General features: G+C 46.3%; 1 pseudogene; it reads right to left on the minus strand.

Annotated features, from left to right (window-relative positions):
- Positions 1–309: 309 nt before the first annotated feature.
- On the minus strand, positions 310–410 carry LOC133257860 (U6 spliceosomal RNA; annotated as a pseudogene).
- Between the last annotated feature and the right edge of the window lie 5,100 nt (positions 411–5,510).

Here is a 5,510-nt window from a genome sequence, read left to right on the forward strand (position 1 = left end):
ATCAAGTCGGTGATGCCGACCATCTCATCCTCTGTCATCCCCTTCACCTCCTGCCTTCAACCTTTCCCAGCATCAGGGTCTCTTCGAATGAGTCAGTTGAAAGAAATGCGAAAGTGTTAGTTGCTTAGTCATGTCCGACTTATTGCGACTCATAGACTGTAGCCCGCCAGGCTCCTCTGTCCATGGGATTTCCCAGGCAAGAGTACTGGAGTGGGTTGCATTTCTTACTCCAGAGGATCTTCCCAACCCAGGGATGGAACCTGGGTCTCCTGCATTGCAGGCAGATTCTTTACCACCAGGGAAGTCTATAAATATATAGAATGTTTCATGACTTTGTCATCCTTGTGCAAGGACTGCTAATCTTCTCTATATCATTTCAATTGTAGTGTATGTGCTGCCTAAGCGAGCCCGGATTTTCAAATGTTAAACTAGCCTTGCATTTCTAGAATAAACTTCACTTGGTGGTAATGTATTACCTATCCTTGCATATCATTGGATCGATTTGCTAATATTTTTGTTTAGGATTATTGTGTGCATATTCATGAGAACAATCTATAATCTATACCATAACTTAACCCATTGAAGACCAGAAACGTGCCCACCCATGCTCCTAGCTTAACTCATTCCCATTTGGGTTATACGCCCACTGTTCACATTCCTGATGAGGAAAGTTCTCACTCCGGACTTGGTCTTGGAATTCAGACTGCCACTATCTACTCTAGCAAAATCGTACCCAAAAGTTTATCACTCAGTTTATTACTGAGTTCCATGCTCGGTTAGAAGCCAGGCAAGAGGGAAATGACAATCCACTCAAAATCCCATGGACAGAGAAGCCTGGCAGGCTACAGTCCATGGGGTCACAAAGGAGTTGGACATGACTGAGCGACCAAACACACGAGACTCTAGCAAGCAGATCATCTCAGCATGGCCAGTAGACATTGTGCAGTTAATATTCACAACTAATAGCACTGGAGCACCACCTATATACTCAAGGCACTGACCTTGACCCTGGTGGTCAAGTTCTCCTGTTTCTCCCCCTACAGACCTTCTCGCCCTACAGAGCTCCTCCCCCTGTAGAGCTTGCCCTGCTGGAGAGGGGCTCCTTTACCACTGGCCGTGGTTACTTAGCAACTCAACTTTGAAACAAAAAGTTCTTCCCACACGTTCTTTTTGAATCTTCTTCATCGGTTTTATTAAAGAGTTATCTAAGATAACAAGGTAAGCAGTTCAAATACCATTGTCATTAACAACTGCATATTTGTCTGAGTCAAGGTCATGCCCATACTGTGCAACTGATGCAGAAATAACGTGGATGCTGTGGCTTCCGTGAAACTCATCCCCAAACTCCTAGTTTAGATTCTATCACTAGCCACGGACTGTTGTTTTTGCTGTTTAATCACTCAGTCATCTCTGACTCTTTGCAACCCCGTGGACTGCAGCACGCCAGGCTTCCCTGTCCTTCACTATCTCCCAAAGTTTGCTCATAACTCATGTCCGTTGAGTCAGTGATGCCATCCAACCACCTCATCCTCTGCCGTCCCCTTCATCTCCTGCCCTCAGTCTTTCCCAGCTTCAGGGTCTTTTCCAGTAGGTCGGCCTTTGTGTCACGTCTGGCGAGTAAATATGTAAATATGAATTTAGCTCTTACTATTAAATGCCACTGAGTGTCTTTTCTTTGGTTTTCTGCAGTGTGACTGTGTCGTGCCGAGATGTGGTGTTTTTGTGCATTTGTTTCTGTTGTTTTGTTTCTTTTTGTTTGCGTTTTTTTTTTTTTAATGTTCTCTGAGCTTCCTAGATCTATGGTTGACTGCCTGTCAATTTTTTTAAATTAAAGTAGAGTTGATTTACATTGTTGTGATAGTTTCAGGTATATAGCAAAGTGATTCACACACGTATGTATATATGTTCTTTTTCAGATTCTTTTCCTTACAAGCTGCTGTGCTGTTTGTGTGTGATCAGTTGTGTTCCACTCTTTGCGACCCCACGGACTGTAGCCCGCCAGGCTCCTCTGTCCATGGGATTCTCCAGGCAAGAATCCTGGAGTGGGTTGCCATTTCCTCCTCCAGATGATCTTTCTGATTCAGGGATCGAACCTGGGTCTCCTGCTTCTCCTTCATTGGCAGGTGGATTCTCTATCACTGCACCACTTGGGAAGCCCTATAGGTTATTATAAGATGTATTAAGCATAGATCCCTGTGCTATATGATACGACCTTGTTATTTATCTAATTTATACAGAGTAGTGTGTAGATATCGATCCCAAGTTCCTGAGTTAGGAGGGATAAGCTAGGTGCCTGTCATTAACTTTTGAAAATTCTCAGCCATCATTATTTCAGATATTCTGCTCTCTCGCTCTTTCTGCTCCTCATGGGATCCCAGCTTCACAGATGTTACAGCTTTGGAGACAGCCTCACAGTTCTTGGCTGCCTTTCCTGTTTTTTTCTCTTTGCACTTCACTTCGGAAAGTTTCTCTTGACGTCTGTTCAGATTCACTGAGTCTTTCCTCAGCCGTGTCCAGTCCACAGATGAACCCACCAGAGGCATCCTTTATTTCGGCCATTGTTTTCCATCTCTAGTATTTCCTTTTGATTCTTCCTTAGAGGTTCCATCTCTCTGCCTAAATTACCCATCTGTTCCTGCATGGTGCCCACTTTTTCTATTAGAACCCTTTATGTATTAATCAGTTATTTTAAATTCCTTGTTAGAGGGACTTCCCTGGTGGTTCAGTGGTTAAGAATTCACCTTCCAATGCAGGGAATGTGGGTTCAATCCCTGGTCGAGGAGCTAAGATCTCACATGCCACGGGGCAGGAAAGCTCACATGCTACAGTGAAGAGCCCACAGGACACAGCCAAGACCCAGACAAAATGAAGAACTAGTGCAGCCAAAAGTCTATCAATCAATCAATCAATTTCCTGTTTGATAGTTTCAGGCTGGTATCCTATCTGAGTCTCGTGCTGATCATTGCTCTGTCTCTTCAAATTGTGATTTTTTTCCCCTAACCTTTTGGCATGCTTTGCAATATTTTGCTGAAAGCTGCACAGGTTGTATGAAATGATAGGAATTGATGGGTTTTTAGAATGAGGGTACACGTTCATCTGCCTAGGAGTAAGGCTATATGTAAAGCTCTCCATAGACGTACGTGCCAGAAGCTTCAAATTCTTGAGTGTCAGATTCCTGCCCTGACCTCAGGGTTCCCTACACGCTCCTCCTCAGATAGAACCTGAGACCTGCAGCTCTTTCAGTGGCAATGCACCAGTTAGCATCAGTTCAATTCAGTTCAGTCACTCAGTTGTGGCCGACTCTTTGTAACCCCATGGACTGCAGCATGCCAGGCCTCCCTGTCCATCACCAACTCCCAGAGTTTACTCAAACTCATGTCCATTGAGTTGGTGATGCCATCCAACCGTCTCATCCTCTGTTGTCCCCTTCTCCTCCTGCCTTCAATCTTTCCCAGCATCATGGTCTCTTCCAATGAGTCAGTTCTTCACATCAGGTGGCCAAAGTATTGGAGTTTCAGCTTCAGCATCAGTCCTTCCAATGAATATTCAGGACTGATTTCCTTTAGGATGGACTGGTTGGATCTCCTTGCAGTCCAAGGGACTCTCAAGAGTCTTCTCCAACACCACAGTTCAAAAGCATCAATTCTTTGGCACTCAGCTTTCTCTATAGTCCAACTCTCACATCCATACATGACTACTGGAAAAACCATAGCTTTGACTAAATGAACCTTTGTTGGCAAAGTAATGTCTCTGCTTTTGAATATGCTGTCTAGGTTGGTCATAACTTTCCTTCCAAGGAGCAAGTGCCTTTTAATTTCATGGCTGCAGTCACCATCTGCAATTAGCATACTAGGGCCCTGCTGGGGCCCTGGAGAGGGGTGGGGGATGGGGAGTACCCTAGCATCTCCCAATTAAATATCAGACTTTTCTTTATTGTTATACTTTGGTTGCACTGGGTCTTCATTGTGGCCTGCAAGCTCTTCACTGAAGTACACAGGCTTCTCAAGTTGCAGCTCGAGCTTTTCTTGTGGTGCCTGGGATCTAGAGCACACGGGCTCAGCAGTTGCTACTAACCCTGGCATTGGAAGACAGACTCTGAACCCCTGGACCACCAGGGAAGTCCCCTAAATGTCAGTCTTTTAGTGCACCTGTGTCTCAGGTTATTTCTTCCAGTGGTAGAGCTGTACCTTCTGCCTCCCCAACTTCTCTGGCTGCAGCAATTCCAAGCAAGTTCCTATCCTGTTTGTTTCTCCCTGAGGTGATTTGGGAAGTCTGGAGGTGGCTGCAGGGAGAATTCCCATTCCCCACATGGGATTGGGCTTCCCTGGTGGTTCGGATGGTAAAGAATCTGCCTGCAATGCAGAAGACCTGGGTTTGATCTCTGGGTCTGGAAGATCCCCGAGAGAAAGAAATGGCAACCCACTCCAGTATTCTTGCCTGGAAAATCCCGTGGACAGAGGAGCCTGGTAGGCTACAGTCCATGGAGTCACAAAGAGTCAGACATGACTGAGTAACTAACACACACACATGCACACACATGGGATAAGCCTCTGGGTGAACTTCACCAGGATTTTTCTCCTGTCCTCCCACCAAGGACTCTAGAGGGTCTTTACAGATCTTCTCCTGGAGAACCTGGTGGGATTCCTGGAGATAAAACCCATGAAAGTATGAGCCTTCCCCACCCCGCCCCCCCTGCCAAGACAGGAAACCCTGGGAGTTTCTCAGCTGGTCCTTACGCAGCCTTCCAGCAATTCATCAGAATTACCACTCAGTGTTCCAACCAGCCTGTGGCCCCAGGGATTGTTTCAACTGAACAGACCTCAGCTGTGATCCTCCAGAGTTCCGTCTCTCCAGATGGCAGGGTGACAGCTCACCTTGCAACTTCAGTTCTCTGATGGGCCCAAGAAAAACTGCCGATTTTCCATTTGGGAAGGTGATGCAAACTCAGGGAGATAGTGAAGGACAGGGAGGCCGGGTGTGTTGCAGTTCATGGGATCACAGGGAGCTGGACACGACTTGGCGAATGAAGAACAAAAAAATGGTGAAGGTGATGATTTCCAGGTTTTCCACATGGCAGAGCTGCAACTGAAAGCCCTGTAACTGTGTTCTAATCAGATTCCTTCCCAAGATCTCACCCAAAGAAAGTATTTCACTGCTCACCCAGCATTCAAAGCCCCCCATCTGGGGGTGTGAGTGTGTAGCTTCTGGGACTTCCCTGGGGGTCCAGTGGCTAAGATTCCATGTTCCCAATGCAGGGGGCCCGGGTTCGATCCCTGATGGGAGAACTAGATCCCACATGCCAGAACTAAGAGTCCACGTGCTGCAACTAAAGATCCCTCATGCCCCAATGAAGACTGAATATCCCATGTGCCTCAAGTAAGACCAGGCACAGCCAAATACACACATACATAAATATCAAAAAAAGAAGAGAAAGTACAGCTTCGCACTTCATGGTGAGAAGAAATGGGCACGGTGGGCTGGTGGCTCCAAGCACTCCCTTCACGGGAGCT

This window comes from Bos javanicus, chromosome 11, assembly GCF_032452875.1.
Source record: "Bos javanicus breed banteng chromosome 11, ARS-OSU_banteng_1.0, whole genome shotgun sequence".
Classification (NCBI taxonomy): Eukaryota; Metazoa; Chordata; class Mammalia; order Artiodactyla; family Bovidae; genus Bos; species Bos javanicus.